At 36.0% G+C, this 17,211-nt stretch overlaps 1 pseudogene; it reads left to right on the plus strand.

The window, feature by feature from the left end:
- The first annotated feature begins 8,287 nt into the window (after positions 1–8,287).
- LOC141541202 (polyadenylate-binding protein 2 pseudogene) lies at positions 8,288–8,838 on the plus strand (annotated as a pseudogene).
- Positions 8,839–17,211: the final 8,373 nt, after the last annotated feature.

Consider the following 17,211-nt stretch of genomic DNA (forward strand, 5'->3'; position numbering starts at 1 on the left):
ATTATTTCCATATCATCAATTATACAGTGAAGTTGTGGCCCCATTTTGTGTTGTTTGTCCTAGGCATAATTCCCACATCTTGTGCCTAGCATAAAAATGGATCTACTTGCCCTAGAGGAGACCAAAATTATTCATTGTGGCTCTGGCTCTAATCTACTTTGCATCTCCAAAAATCTTTACTTCTTTGACACAAAATATTTTATTTTTGGTATAAAAAAAAAAGAAAAAAGCTAACACCATCAATGTGGAATTGATGTTTTCAGCTCTTATTGTTGTTGTTTCATTTTTAAAAAGTTTTAGTTTTAAAAATTGTTTCAGTCATTTCAGTGGCCTCTTTGCCCCTCCCCACCATCTTGAGACCAATGGTACAAAATGGCTGGTTAAAGTCTGAAGTAGAGTCTATGGTCATAGAATAGGATGAAGCTAGTTGATCTTTTTATTCACCACACTCTGGATATTTGCTTCATTTGTATCATTCTCTTATGTAACCACATAAGTTAGTGGAGTACTCATGTTTACATGTACAACATTCTATTCTGTTAGAAGGTAGCTACCACAATAGATGTATTTAATAGTAAGTAAAGCCTTCTTCTTGAATGAGATTGATGGGATAAAGTTTTCTCAAATTTATGGGATTAAACCTAATTCACATTATCCTTGTTCCCAGAGCTGGGAGATCAGACCTTGGACTCTGGGTCTGGGAGAGATCCTTGGGGGGGAGGGGAAATGAGTAGGAGGATAGGGAGGAGGGGAGGGGAGGCTGGGGGGATAGGTCACATGATCTCTGGAGGGTCAGGCCCTGGGTTGCAGGAGGTGACAAGAAGCTGCAAGAAATGACGTGACCTGACAACATTGAGGGCCATTGGTCAAGGATAGTTACTTCCTTTTAGTCTTTCCAATGAGGGAGCTTGGGTCTTTTGTTATTTAAACATGAGAAGGCAGAAGCTGGTCAGGTTCAAAAGGACATGGCCAGAGTTGGGATGGCTTTCAGGTATGTGTCTGGGCCTCTCCCTGGAGGGATTAAATAAATGCTTTCTCTTTGTACCTGAAGATGTCTCTGATTAGTTAATTTGGGAAAGGGGGTCAAGCACCTCCCACACATTCTCAATAAAAAATAATACTTCATGAACAGGAAAATATCACTACTTGTTCACTAACGTCAAAATTACAGAACAACTAATACAAATCTTTAAGATCAACAACCATGTAGTATTTTGGTTTTGTTCAATTTTGTTGTTAGATGAAACTCCAGCTGTTTAACAGGTAATAGAATGTTAAAAGGTTAATATCTACCAACAAAGAGTCCACTGGTGGTATTTATTGGAGAGAAAATGTAGCAGAAACATTTTGGAAAAGACATCAGTGATTCGAGTGGGCTTCAGTGAACAGTGAGGAAATGAAGAAAACGTTCATAGTGTAATTTTAAAAATAGAGACTACTGAAGGATGGAAACAATTCAATATTGGACTGAATTTTTTTATTAAAAAAGAAAAGAAAATGTATATTATTGAATTGTGAATTGTTCAAACTTTTCCCTATTTTAATCAAAAAGTATTTTTAAGTACCTTATATCAGGACCCTCTAGGGCAAGCATATCCATTCTTATGCCAGGCACAAAATATGGGAATTGTGCTTTAGCCCTTTGTGCTAAATGTTGCAGTTACAAAAAGAGACAAAAATTGTTTTTTCCTTCAAGGCCCTTACAGTTTAATGGAAGAGACAAGTAAATAAATATTTGCAAAGCAAGCAATATGTAGAATAAGGGTAATTAACAGAGAAGAGACACTAGATGGAATTTTAAATGGGATGTAAAAGAAGCCAGGAAAGTCAATAGATAGAACTGAGGAAGGAGAACATTTAGGCATGGAGAACAGAAAAAATGTCGAGTTGAGATATATAGTACTAGTTTTGTTCTTGGAACAGTCAGGAGATCAGTAGCAACAATCAATCAATAAACATATGTACCTAATAATGATGAGGTTTAGATTTGGGGTACCCAAATGAAATTAGGGTTTCTGGTGGGCAGGGAGTTAATATGGTCTAATGGTGGTACAAAGGTAGGGAGTTCTGAGGATTCCCTTTCTGGTAGTGCAGAGATCCTCTGTAAAAGAATTTACAGACCCAAAAACCTAGATTAATAAAAGAGGTTTATTATGGGAGTTGGAAGAAAGGTTAAAGTCTAGTTAAAGAAATAGGTGAAGATAAAGAGATAATGGCACTGGAAACAGTATTCCAGTGGGCAGAGACCCTTGGCATGCCAAACGAAGGGCTGGTATGTTTGGAACCTCTGCAAAGAGAGGATTTTAGTTTGGCTCTTTTTATAATGAGAGATTTAGCTGAAGGGGCCTGTGGGTGAAGTCCAAGTTAGCTCAGATCCAGTGGGGGCTGGGACAAGCCTGGATCTCCTATTGGAATTGAAAGGGTGCTTTTGACCAGGATTTGTGAATCAATGCATCAGCCAGAAGGGGCTGGGAGTAATCTGAATCACAAATCAATGAGAAAGGATCACAAATCAGTTTCTTAAAGGGATCACACCCCCTCCATTCCCCCCTCAAGCAGTTAAAACTTAAATTCATTTAAGAGAAAAAAAAAGGGGGGGGCTTGGGGCATTGAGGCAGAATTGAAGGAGATTTTCTCCTTCAAGGATTTTCAGAGTTCCGGGTTCCTCTCTTCAGAAAGGCCTTTACAATAGATTGAATGTGATAAGTGAAAAGTTGAGGATTACACACATAAATTGTGAGTTTGGGGGATTAGACAGATGTTATTGCCCTCTGCGGTAATAGGGAAGATGGGAATAGAGGTGAGATTTATGGGAAAAGATGATAATTTCAATTTTTGACATAGTGAATTTAAGATGTCAACTGGAGATAGAGTTTAAGATGCCTGAAAGGCTGTTAGAGAGTAGAGCTAGAGAGTTTGAGGCAGGATAGGTAGATGTGAGAATTATCAGCTTATTGATAACAATTAAGTGCATAGAAGCTGATAAATCTCTAAGTTGTATGAACTATCATTTTTTTTTTCATTTAAATATGGTAAGAAACAAGTTTTAGAAGTAAATTATACAGGGAATCAAATATTGGAAATAATAGAGGAAATGAAAAAAAGTATTAAAACCTAACAATTATGAATTTGAAGAAATTTTCTTAGGAAATTCCAAAATAAATTAGATAACTTCACCTCTTGAAGAAAACAAATTTGTATTCATTTCAAAAATCTTTCTAAGAATTAATATTTAAATTTTTACTAACACACTTGATATAAAGGAAAGATAAGAAAAAAGCAACCTACATGTATTAAATGCATATTTTGTTCTAAGGCCTTGGTCAGATCCACAAATGTTGTATACAGACAACATTTCTTCTCCTGGAATTTCTCTTGGAATTGTCAGCAAACACCATATCGACCATTCCTTAGTTCCTTCCGAAGCCACACTGGTGGTGACAACTTTGACAGTGTCAGTCAGCAGGACTTATGGATAATTATGTCAAAATTTGGTGACCCAGAAAAGTTCATCAATATTGTATATCAGTTTCATGATAGCATGTTTGCCCAGGTTCTGGACAATAGACAATGCTCTCATAACTTTCCCAGTCACCAATGGACTAAAACACGGCTGTGTGCTGGCTCCCATGATTTTTAGCATGATATTTTTAACCATGTTGTCAAATGCCTTCAATGAGGATGAACAAGGAATCACGGTTAGCTACCCCACTGATAGTAAATTCTTCAACTTGAAAAGGTTATAGGCCAGAGCATGACTTTTTTGTTTGCAGATTATTATGCACTCCAGTTTCTGAAGCTGAGATGCAACAAAGTCTGGATAAATGTTAATTTTGACCTAACAATTAACACTAAGAAAAGAGATACTCCATCAGCCAGCACTTCAACATCCCTATGTGGTATCATCAATTAAAGCAAATGAACAAATTTGAATGACATGGATAAGTTCACCAACTTTGGTATTATACTTTCCAAGGATATCCACATTGGCAATGAGGTTGAAACATACATTGCCAGAGCTAGCTCAGTGTTTGACAAGCTCCAAAGAAAGGTATGAGAGAGGAGAGGTGTTAGACTGACTACCAAAATGAAGATCTACAGAGTCATATACTGACCTCATTGTTGTACCTTTGAAACCTGGACAGTATGCCAGTGCAATACAGAATCATTTCCTTTTGAATTGTCGTAGGAAGATTCTGAAGATCACCTAGCAAGATAAAATGTCAACACTGAGGTCCTTTCTTGAATTAAACTGCCAAGCCTTCAAACTGTACTGGAGACCACACCACTCCATTGGGATGGCTATATTGTTCAAATGCCAATTGTATACTTTCCAAAAAGACTATTTTATGGAGAACTTACACAGAGCAAGTACTCACTTGGTGATCAGAAAAAAACAATATAAGGATACTCTCAAGGTCTCTCTCAAGAACTTTAGAATTGATTATATGACATGGAAGACACTGGTATAGGACCACCTAGTTTGTGCCAGTGTACATGGCCTGCCCTCATCAGAGAAGATACTATGCTCTTTGAGTAAAACAAAATTGAATTAGCTCAGAAGAATTGGAAGATATACAAAGTTAGAGAATCCACCACAAGAAAGGTAGGGACTACTTGTGTCCAATCTATGGCAGAGCATTCTGAGCTTGTATTGGTCGATCAACTATAGTTGGACACATTGTAACTTGATTCTAACATAATGATGTCTTTTAGGTCCCCTTCAAGAAGGAAGGACAACAACCAATCAACTTTGTTCCAAACGCTGTGATCAATGCTGAGGCTACAAATAGTTGCAGGCAACCCCTGCTATCAGTGAGCTAATTTTCTAATGATGGAATGAACAAGTATATATAAAAATATGTACAAAATAAATATGTATGCATGAAAATATATAAATATACATATATGTGTGTAAGTATATGTATGTGTGTCTATTTATATATACACTATATATAAAGACATACATATATAACATATATGTATTTATGCAAATATATACATATATTATGTATGTATATCAGGAATGCCTGGCCCATAGGCAACAAACTAGCATTCATTTTAAAATTTTTCCTTTCTCAGTACACCTATCTTCTTAAACTCACTGCAAACTTAATCTCTCCTGCTATTTTCCTTGACCCCCTTTACAACTTTGATTGTGCTTTCATTCATATTCCAAAACTTACTGATCAAAGATGGAATAGGGTACTTTGCATTCTTATTGCCACTTATAGGATCTCCCCCTACCTTGTCATTTAGTAATCCCTGTTCTCTTAAGGTACATTAATCCATATTTATCAGCTAATTAAATGGTGTCTACCTTCAGGGCATTCTTTCCTTCCTCAATGAATTCTGTTCTCATCTCACAGTCATACAGTTCCCATTTCCAGTCCTTATACTAGAGGACTTCAATCCCACTCATATGCTGCTAAGAAAAAAAAAAAAAAAAAGAACAAGAGCAACAAAAAATTTATAAAATCATGAAGCCATGCTAACTGGCTCCATTATATTATATAAATCTTACCTGACTCCTCAATGCATCAATGCAGCCAGGCAATCCTTCAAAATTCCTAATGAATTCATTTTCCCAGTCAAAACATTTTCCCCAAACCTTTTTATCTTAAAAATTTCTCATGGATTCCTATACAATAATATGATGGTCCATTTATCATTAATAATGATCATTAATTGCAAAATATGATGAGCTTTACTCAGTCCTCATACTTCTTGACTTCTCTAAAGCCTTGACACTCCTGATTACCTTCTTCTTGAAATTCATTCTTTTCTAGGTTTTTATGACACTACTTTATCATCCCTCTTCTCTTACCTGTCTGCCCCATGTCCTTCCATGGTCCTTTATTCTGATCATATTCACTATTTGAAAATATTTCCCAAATCTCTATTCTGGGCTCTCTTCTCCTCTTCCTTTGTCCTAATTTCCTTGATTATTCCATTATTCTCATGGATCTAGTTTTCGCTTCTGTATACATGATTCTCAGATCTATTTGTTTAGCTTTAATATCTCTTCTGACCTACAGTTTCACATCTCCAACTACCTGTTGCCTCATTAACATCTTAAACTCAACATGTTTAAACTAAACTCATTGTCTTCCCTTTAACTCCTTCTATAATCTTAACTTTCCTATTACAAAGTATCTTTTTACTTGAGTATTAATTAAAGTGAGGCAGATTTACTCACTTTTTGAGTAATCAAAAAGTAACAGGGTATTTTTTGAGTCATTAGCCTCATTCTCTCTTACAGAATCATCAGAGTCCATTGGCAACAAAAAAGTCAAGAGAACTGGCACTGCCTCAAAATGCAATGAATGATCTTGATATTTTTAATGTCTGACCAAATTCTGCATTCTCCACAGCACTTGCTTCCATCACTTTCAAGGCCTGATTCACATTAGACTGTGAATGCCTTGAAAATAGAAACTGATTTTTACTTTTCTTTGTATTCCCAGAACTTAAAATAGTGACTGGCATATAGTTAGGACTTTAAAAATTGTTGATGACTTGACTTGAAATATAAACAATGAACAGAAATCAACACAAAGTCATTAAAGCAAATATAGTTTGAGAAGGAAGTTAGGCCATTTGAGCAGATTGGGAATGGCAATGTAGAATTCAGTACCTGACCTACTTCTATGACTCTTTAAGCAGTCTGCATATTCCAAGCACAGATAATAAAGATTCAACTATATGCAAAAAACCATATACCAACCATGATTCTATCTGATTCCTATGTAAAAGATAACTTTAAAAAATTTGTTTTCATTGTATAAGATAGCATTCCTTACAATGTTGATTTCATCGGAGGCCACACAAACCTCTAGCCTTGACTCTTTTCACTATAGTAACTTCCCGCTAGCCCATTAAGAACTGATGGGCCAAAATTGGGGGAGAGGAAGGGAATCTATCTTTTTTAGTTGTTGAGATTCAAAATAGGTAATACACAAAGAGAAATGAAAAACAGCTAGCATATTGAACACATAGGTTTCTGCCTTTTTGTTTTGTTAGAGGTTTGTTTTAACCTTAAGAAATTAAATTGTAAAATGAAAGAAAGAGACATAACAAGAGAGAGTCAACGAATCTGGTTTTTGTTTTCCATTTTTGGCATTTTACACATACACACACACACACACATAAACACACACACACACACACACACACACACATATATATATATATATATATGTATATATATATATATATATGTGAAGAACTAATTGTTATAAAAAAGGATATTTTATTATGTAGACAAAAGATACAAAAGTAGCTTTTTTTTTTTTTTTTAACTGTTTTCAAACTTCCTTGTTTATAGGCAGGAGAAGTCAGACTTGACAAATGAAGAAGAATCTGTTAAAGGCAGCTTGATATAACAGAGTAATAGACTTGTAGTCAGGAAGACCTAAATGAAAATCCCCTTTATGACATTTTTAGCCATGTGTCTAAAGTAAGCTTCAGAGACTCAGTTTCTTTGTCTACATAGGGATTATTATATCTATAGCACTTACCATATGATTGTTGTGAAGATTAATTTGTTAGGATTGTAGATATTATGGGCCAGAACTTGAGACAAGGTAATGTGCTTAGTTCACACCTTTAAAAGGAGTTCACACCTTTAAAGGAATTTATACCTTTAAAGGAACTCACTCATTGGTTCTTTAAGGAGTTCCCACAAGCCCATGGCGAACCCACAAGCTCATTCTCTGGGAGGATACAGGGAGCCAACATTGAGTGGGGAAATCAGTCTGGATTAGGTTAAGGAGAACTCCAGGGAAACTCTAGGACATTCGGAGTCAAGATTTCATTCTCATGTCTACCTTCATGCTGGCTGGAGGCTTTGGATTTGGAGGGAGCTAGAGACTGATGCTGGCTGGAGACCTTCTGATAGGAACTGAAACCAAGGCTGCCTCCAGAAGCTTCCCAAGAAACCTGCCCCAAGAGAACGATTACAACTTAGAGAAACAGAATATCACATTTTGGCGCCCAATGTGGGGCAAGGACTTTTGCTTATCCTGACTCTGGCTGATTCTGAGCCCTTCAGGGAGCTAGCCCGACTTCACATTTTGGCGCCCAAAGAGGGGCCAGAGAATTGCTGCTAGAGCCCAAGCCAGAACCCGATCCTGAAGAGGAGCCACCCCAGCCCTGCATCGCTCTCAGGAGTCTCTGGCCCTGGCCCTGGCACAGGAGCCCCTGGAAGTCAGGAAGAGGAGGAAGAGCCAGGCCTGGTCGAGGGTGACCTGGGGGGACAGTGCTATCAAGGCCTCAGAGCTGGAGGCCATCAAAGCCCGAGTAAGGGAAATGGAGGAAGAGGCTGAGAAATTGAAGGAGCTTCAGAACAAGGTGGAGAAACAAATGAACATGAGCCCACCCCCACGCAATGCTGGCCCAGTGATCATGTCCATTGAGGAGAAGATCAAGGCTGATGCTCGATCCATCTATGTGGGCAATGTGGACTGTGGTGCAACAGCAGAAGAGCTGGAGGCACACTTCCATGGTTGTGGTTCAGTTAACCAAGTTACCATCCTTTGTGACAAATTCAGTGGCCATCCTAAGGTGTTTGCATACATAGAATTTTCAGATAAAGATTCGGTGAGGACATCGATGGCCTTGGATGATTCTCTTTTCAGAGGAAGACATATCAAAGTGATACCAAAACAAACCAATAGGCCAGGAATCAGCACCACAGATTGGGGTTTTCCATTTGCTTGATATCATGCCAGGGCTACTAATTACAGTAGTTCACACTCTGGATTCTATAGTGGCTTCAACAGCAGACCCTGGGGCCAAGTCTATAGGGGCCAGGCTAGATGGTATTCCCCTTACTAAAAAAATAAAATAAAAAAAATAAAACGAAAAACACAAAACACACAAACACACACACACACACACACACACACACACACACACACACACACACAAAGTGTGTATTAGGAGGAGAGAGAGGAAAAAAAGGAAAGAAGGAACTCCAAGAACTCAAACAAAAGATAGGTGGGGCATGATGGCAGCTGAGGTTACACCCAGGAAGCTTTTAGAAGGTCAGGACTCTGATTTGATCAACTAACAGAAACGCAATCACATGGCAGAAAGGGATTACCTGATCAATCAGCCAAAAAGCAATCAGATAACAGAAATGGATTACACTTGGGGAGAATACAGGCCTTTTAAACCAACAGGGCAGTGTCCAGTGCAAACAGCTCCATTGTAATTGCCAGATGATGAGAAGAGATTTAAAAAGTGGTAAACAGAAGGAAACTAGATAGGTTAACTGCCTGGGAGAGAGGGTTTGCTTGTATTTTTACAGACAGAGAAGGAAACAGATATAGAAGGAAATGGAGAAGGAAACAGATGGGTGACAATGAGTCATATTCGCCTTGTCCATCAGAGAGAGACAGAAAAAGAGAAAAACCTCAAAACAAAGGAGAAGATTTAAGAAACATCTGACACTGAAAGAGCATGGCTGATAAGGAAACGGTTAAAGAACTTTAAAACCAGCAGGAATCATTGGATTCCCTAACAAAAGATGAGACTATTGGAGGACTTCAAAATTTGCAGGAATTATTGAATTCCTGGCACATAAACTAATGAACAGTAGATTTCTTTTGGACTATTTCTAGGACTTATGGACATGTATAAATTCCTTATGTTGATTCATATTATTTGTTACATCACTTATAGTATGTGTTATGTTACTATGTGCTTATGTAATTTATGTAATTATGTGTAATACCTCCCATATTGATGGATTTATGTATACTTGTTTCAAGGTCATGATAACCCTATGTTCTAAACCAAAAGAAAGGGGGAGATGTTAAGATTCTTGCAAATGTTATGGGCCAGAACTTGAGACAAGGTAATGTGCTTAGTTCACACCTTTAAAAGGAGTTCACACCTTTAAAGGAGTTTACAGCTTTAAAGGAGCTTGCTTATTGGTTCTTTAAGGAATTCCCACAAGCCCATGGAATACCCACAAGCTCATTCTCTGGGAGGATATAAGGAGCCAACATTGAGTGGGGAAGTCAGTCTGGATTGGATCAAGGAGAAGATTTCCCAGGAGATCTTCAGGGAAGCTCAAGGAGATTCAAGGAGATTCATAGTGAGGATTCAGCGGATTTGCAAGTCCAGCAGATTCACAAGTCTAAAGAAAAAGCCTGCTCATGGACTTCTGGGAGATTCACAACTATAATTGACTTCTGGGAAGCCCACAATCCTACACTCTCAGAGGAAGAGCCTGATTCCCACACTTTAGGAGATTCAGAGTCTGATTCATTCCCATGTCTACCTTCGTTCTGGATGGAGGCTTTGAATTCCGAGGGAGCTAGAGACTAAAGATTCAGAGGATCTGGACTTTAACTCCTGGCTGCATTTTGGGATTACTGAACTGAAAGGAAGGCTGCCTCCGGAAGCTCCACAAGAAACCTGCTCCCAGAGAATAATCACAAATTAGAGACAACAGAACATTACATTAAATGAAATGTTAAACTGTAATTCACTTTCACAAACTTTACTCATATATAGATGTCAGCTGCTATAACTCCTAAGACTTTCCAACCATGCACTCTTCATTATCTACCTAAAATTGGGTTGTCTGTGTGTGTGTGTGTGTGTGTGTGTGTGTGTGTGTGTGTGTGTGTGTGTGTGTTACATATTTATTTATTTATTTATATAGCTATTCCAAAAGTTTTAATATGACTTTAAGCTATATAAACAAAAGTGAACTGAACAATGTGGACACTGGACACAATTGATCTCGTGCAATTTATATATAGAAACAACTCCTCTGAGGATGTTATTATATATGCAATGTATGTTCCATTGAAGTATGTCACTTCTATCAATGAATCAATCAAGAGGCATTTATTAATAAGATTATTAATTTAAACTTTCTTTGAGATTGGTGATAGTGATAGTAGTAGTAATAGTGCTTCTACTGTAGATATGCTATCCAAAGACTTGACTGAGGAAATAGACTTTTTTCTTGTTAACCCAGATATGGAAGACTTGTGCAGAACTGTGAAAGAAGTGCAGTACCAAGAAGAAGGATTGTATTTCAAATAGCATAAGTCAAAGATCCATAATTTCATCTCTGAACTCTATCAAGTAAGGAGTGTTTCTTTCTTTGTATCTAGACAATGCCTGACACATAGTCATAGTGGGTATTGAAACTTGCAATGTGGGACTGTTTCACTGAAGCAGATCTCAGCCCATATTATAACTTATCCTAGACAGCTGCTTGAGGATCCAACAAGATTTAACATTCCTATGGTCATATAAACTAAAAATGTCAAAAGTAGAATTTTAACTTAGAGCTTCATGACCTCAAGTAGGCCATTAAGTCACATCATCTCTTTGCAAACATTATATTGAAATGCAATTTTCTTGCCAACGGTAAATTCATGCAAACAAATCAAACATTCTGAGACAAATCAAACATCCTTTATGAAAGGATGATAAGACAGAGTGACTAGAAATAAGTAAGAGTGCCATTAAAATTTCACACCTCCAAAGCCAAAGCCCAGAATTCACTATAATACAGATTCCTGTGCTCCATGCAAGATATTCACTTACAAAAGGATTTAGAGAAAACATTGTCAAAGATTTTCAAGTTGGGATCTGGTCTAGTCAATAACAAAACAATTTGAAAAGTCAAACAGTTTTGATGAAGATGAAATGAAGTTGACAGCAGGGGCTGTGGGCCTGATTACTGACTAAAGAAACTACAGCTATTTGTCATCAAATGCACACTGCCTAAAACTTCATCAACAAGAGAAATTATGAAGAGGATGCTAGAGGCATTTGCTAAGTAAAGTTTAGCAGATATTTAAATTCAGAAGCTACTCGAGGCAAGTCTTAGAAGCAAAAGTTGACAGGTTTTATTTGAATAATTTAGATTTTATCCCCCAACATAAGCAAAGATCAAGTGGAATCATTAATAGTCACTGTTGAGCTGACAAAAGAAGCATAAACAATAAAGACATGATCAAGAAAAATAAGGCCTTCAGCTCAGATGGGAACACACTATAGAATTCTAAATACAATCTTGGAAATGAATTTCCCTTTGTTTTAACAGATGTTCTCAATAAGGTGATTCACATAAATGATCATTTATGGAGGGAAAAAAATCAAGCAATCAAAAAGATAAAAATTTAATAGTAACGAAAAAGACATGAGATCCAACATTACCACTGCCTAGAAAAAGAATCAACTATTTACACTGTAAAAAGGAAATTATAAGTAATTTTTCAAAGATTATTTAACAAAAGTAGGAAAAATGGTAATCTTTTAGACCAGAATCATCCCAGTATCCATCATGGGAAGAGTTATGGTCTTCATGGAAGAGTCCATGAGTCATGGTCTTCTATCTCTTTTCCCTTCCTTTCTACAAGAAAAACTAAAACTTAGGTTGTTGAAGTCTGGTTAATATGGAGTGGGAAGCAAGGAGTCAAGGCCAGAGGGTGGGTGACAATTCCTTTAGTAGCCCTACTATGGAGTAAACAAAGAATCAAATATACTAAATCTAAAGGAACCAAATCTATACTAAATAAATTCCAGGCTGGAATAGACTGAATATGGGATAAACAAAACAAGAGAAAAGAAAAATAAGGACAGGAAAAATGAGGAGGAAGAAGCTCAATCACAGTGAAGAGAAGGAGCTATGAGATAAGTACTAAACTGAAGCCTGTTCTTAGAGATGCCTAAAACATAGTATACCTGCTTAACTTTGGTCTTCTGACAAATACCACATGAAATCAGACTGGCTTAGGAAAGATTGCTGCTTGTGAAAATCATCATCTCAGAAACTGCCAAATGCTGCATTCAGAACTAGATTTATTGTTAAATTGTCTGGACTTAAGACAGTGACAGAGAGAATATTAATAATACAGATTAAACTTTAATGTGTGTCATGCATACTTTTTTTTTTTTTCCAGACATCTGGTTGTTAAATATTTACTAGCACATTTTTTTCTATATTATTATTGTTCTATTGTTTTAATCATGTCCCACTCTTCATGACTCAATTTGAGGTTTTCTTGTCAAAGAAACTGGAGTGATTTTTTCATTTCCTTCTCCAGGTCAGATGAAAAAACTGGCAAACAGGGTGCTCAGGATCAGAAAACTAGAAAGAGTGTGAGATCAGATTTGGACTCAGGTTTTCCTGATTCCAGGCCAGGCATTGTATCCACTGTACTACTTAGCTATTCCATATATTTTCTGTATTAGGAATACATTTATGCTGATCTTAACTCTTCTTTCCTGTGACCTTGTGACCACTAGTAAATATTTTTGAATCATTGACAATTAGTCAACAACTTATTAAGTATATTCTATATTTTAGATGCTATGTTAGATGCCAGGGATTCAAAGAAAAAGTGAAACATTTACTGCCTTCAAGATTACATTCTATCAGAGAAAGGATTGCAAACAGAATTTTGGTGCAAATAATACTGTAATCTGTAAAACACTGTATAGTAACTCTGAATTGTTATCATTATACATTTAAAAAGAATTTTAACTTTACATGTATAATTTTTTTATCAAAAAAATATAAATCATTAACACTATCACCCCAAAGTTTGACATAAATGTTGCTAGAATGATAGGACTTTTTTTTTTAATGTTTTAATTCAAAGTTAAAATTGATAATACAAAAATTCTCTCAAGTTATTCGGATGTTAGTTTCATCCCCCTTGGTGATTTCTGAAATTACTAAGTTAGACTGAGTAAATGGCTTCTGTTACCTCACTCCCTCATAAGACAGAACCCACTACAAGCACACTGTATGTCACAAGAGAAAAGCTCACCTTCCTAGAACAAAAGGGAAATACTCTTCTTCCTGTGTCACTTTCCTTCCAAAGGAAAATGAGTTACACTAACAAAATGCCAGCAGGCCCTCCTTGTTCCACTGGGTCACATAAAGCTGTAAGGTTCCTAATTACCAGCCCAGCAGCATGCAACCTTAACTATAATAACTTGGCTTTATGCAGCAGCATTATTCTGAACAAGGGTATCAGGTTAATGGGTAGAATGAAATGAACTCTGTTGTAATGAATGGAAATTGTAGTTTTCCCTTCTGTGCTGTTTGTTATTAGAGGAAGGAAATTCATGGCACTGTAGCCCCAAGGGCCTATGGGGTCAGCATTGAACACATAGATGCCATATTCCCTTACTCTACCAGAAGGGTATTGGGGATGAGGAAACATAATCATGGTCACTCAGAGAAAAAGCATATCCCTGATGAAATGGTATACTATCCAAAGAATAGAACAATAATTATACTGAGGCCTACAGGATTGTGATATAACACACTAAAATGCAGGGAATACTTAAAATCTAGCAGTTTAAAACCAAGGAGCCTTGATACCTGAAAAAAAAAAACTGTAGAAAAAAAAAACTTTAATAGGAAATATCATTTGAAAGCTTCTCCCCTTCTTCCACAGCCACATTCAAGGCGAGCTTCTCTCTAAGCCATCTCTGCCCTGCAATTCCTCCTACTTCACCAGAAGTATCACAGAATTTCTGACTCCCCTTGCTCAGGAACATTTCTAGACTTTTTACTTCTAGACTTTCTTGAAAAGTCCTAACTTTCATAGAGGAGATTCTCCAATCCTGAGGAACCAGAGGAACAAAAAAGAATAATATTTGAATTTGCATACCTGAAACGATCCTAAATCAGAGATCTAGTATTTTTCCTTATGTTCTTGACCTAATAGAACTTGAAAACTTCAAGTATGTCTTTAAAAGCTACAGATATATAAGAATTTGGATCTCTTTATATAAGAGGAAGATTTGTTTTAGTAATCTTAATTTCCTTGGTTATTATAGTAATCACTTCTGATATTCAAGCTGAGACTGCTACCCTGCTAAGAAAACACAGATACACATAGTGACTCATCAAATCAAGCAATCAAACATTTATTCAGTGCTTCTTATATGCTGAAGTCCCAAGGACAAAAATAAAAAGATCCCTGGACTCAGGAAGCTTGCATTCTAATAATAAAATAATAAGTACACATAGGTCTACCCAACATGTATAAAGTAAATATAAACATAATGGTCCTTTGAGATATGTCTGCTCAGAGTCAAAAGTGAAACAATTATGCTGATTCAAGAGTTTGATTGTGGCAAACTGTGATATACTAGAGAAATATGTATATTAGAACTATTGTCTGATTATGGAACAAATATATTTTATCTGATTTTAGGCCAAAGATGAGAATTTGGTTATTAAATATAAGTAAAGTGGAATTGTTTGCAGAAATGAAGCATAGTGATAAAGATAAAGGGAGATATCCCAGGGATGAGAGGAAGATAGAGAGAAATGGAGAGAACTGCAGGTATCAGAACTGATACAGGTATCAGAACTGCATCAGTTAAACTTGAAACTGGAATTGATATAAACTTCAGTTACTATTGAAAAGTAAGTTCAGCTGAGCAGAGGAACAGATCAGATGCAGAGAACTGGAGAAGTCACTGGGGATTAGCTAGTATGGCTGAAATATCCTCTCATTGATCTTAGTCAGTCATAGCATGGCTCAACTCACTTTAGCAGTATAAGTTTTTCTTCACAAAAACTTTATTTTTCAAGGAACTGAAATTTATAGTTCATGAGTAACTTCTAGTACATGGGCTCTCCTCATACATGTGCTTCCTTAGCAGATTTCACTGAGAAAAACTAAATGCATTGGTGTAAGTGTAATACAGGTATATGTGTAGATAATGATAGATTTATTATTCCCACATTTACTTTATCATTTTTGTTTCCATGTTATTGTTTCTTTCATGTTTTGGTTATATAAGTGATTGTTTTTAAAATCATAATTGTGAGTGGCTGGTTTTGTGTAAATAGCAGTAGGGGTAATGGTAGTTGTGGTAATAGTGGTGGTGTCGGTAGTAACAGCAGCAGCAACAACTCACATTTGTATATAGTATTTTAAAGTTTTCAAAGTATTACATAGATATTAATTCACTTGATCTTCCTAAAAATCCAATAAAGTAGCTGATATTGTTAGACTCATTAGATTTTATAGGTATGAAATTAAGAGTAAAAGAGATGTAGTATCAATAATAATTGACATTAATATAATCTTAGACTAACCGTGCCCTTCAAATTAGACTAGTTTTTTTTTTCTTTAAAAGGTATTGATTTTTCTTGAAATTTAGTTGTTTCAGAGATTTAGAGACTCAAAAGGTTAACATTCCTCTCACAACACATAAGTATACAGTAGCCACAAGTAATTGAAGACAAGAGCAATGTAATTTTAGGTACCAAAACAGATGGAGGGAATTAAAATGGAACACTTCACTAATAAAAGTGGATTGTCACTATTTCAGAGTTTTAAAGCTGATCTTTTAAAATATCTTTTGTTAATAGATTAACCCTGAACCTAAATACAATAAGCTAAAGTTTCTTAATACCTATTTATATTTAAATTTAATTATTTCATTGTATAAAATCAGTAACTGCCTCCAAGTCATTTTCAAGATGTTTTCTTTATACATTCATTCTTATTCACCTTTCCTCTTACATAATAAAAATTAGCATATGTTCCATTCTTCTAGTTCTATAAAACAGACATTATTCATTTAATTTTCACTATAAAATATTATTTAATTTATATTGAATGAATAATACTTTGGTTCTAGCAAAATTGATAAATTAAAATCTTTTGGAAATGGGAACTATCTTCAGTTTTGTAAATTATAATATTATCGGGAATAGAGACCCTACTCAGAAAATCTGAAGAAAAATAAAAGGGAGCAGAGAGTTGCCACTTAAACATACCAAGTTGAAAATGAACAAATTGCTTAAGAATAGCATCTGGTAACTTCTCACACATGTGCAGAAATAAACTGGATTTTTAGTATGACCTGGCTAGCTTATGACTGTGTATTCAACTTGAGCTCTATCTCTTAGTACTCTGAAGAGGCAAAACATTAGTTAGCTTGATGCATTGGCAATGCATTGTTTTCTGATATAATTTTCACTAGGAAAACTTAAACATTTATAATAAATTTCATAAGGTACTTTGCTACATTATCCCTTCTAAAAATATCTTTGGGGGTAAGAAAAGCTAATCCAATGACTTTTTGATTTTCACCATTCATTGGATAATAATGTCAAATATCAAACTGTCTTGGTTGTCTTCCTCTGAATGTGGGCTAACCAAGGATGTTATAACTTCAGAGTATAAGAATCCTCCC

This window comes from Sminthopsis crassicaudata, chromosome 4 (assembly GCF_048593235.1).
Source record: "Sminthopsis crassicaudata isolate SCR6 chromosome 4, ASM4859323v1, whole genome shotgun sequence".
NCBI classification, from domain to species: domain Eukaryota; kingdom Metazoa; phylum Chordata; class Mammalia; order Dasyuromorphia; family Dasyuridae; genus Sminthopsis; species Sminthopsis crassicaudata.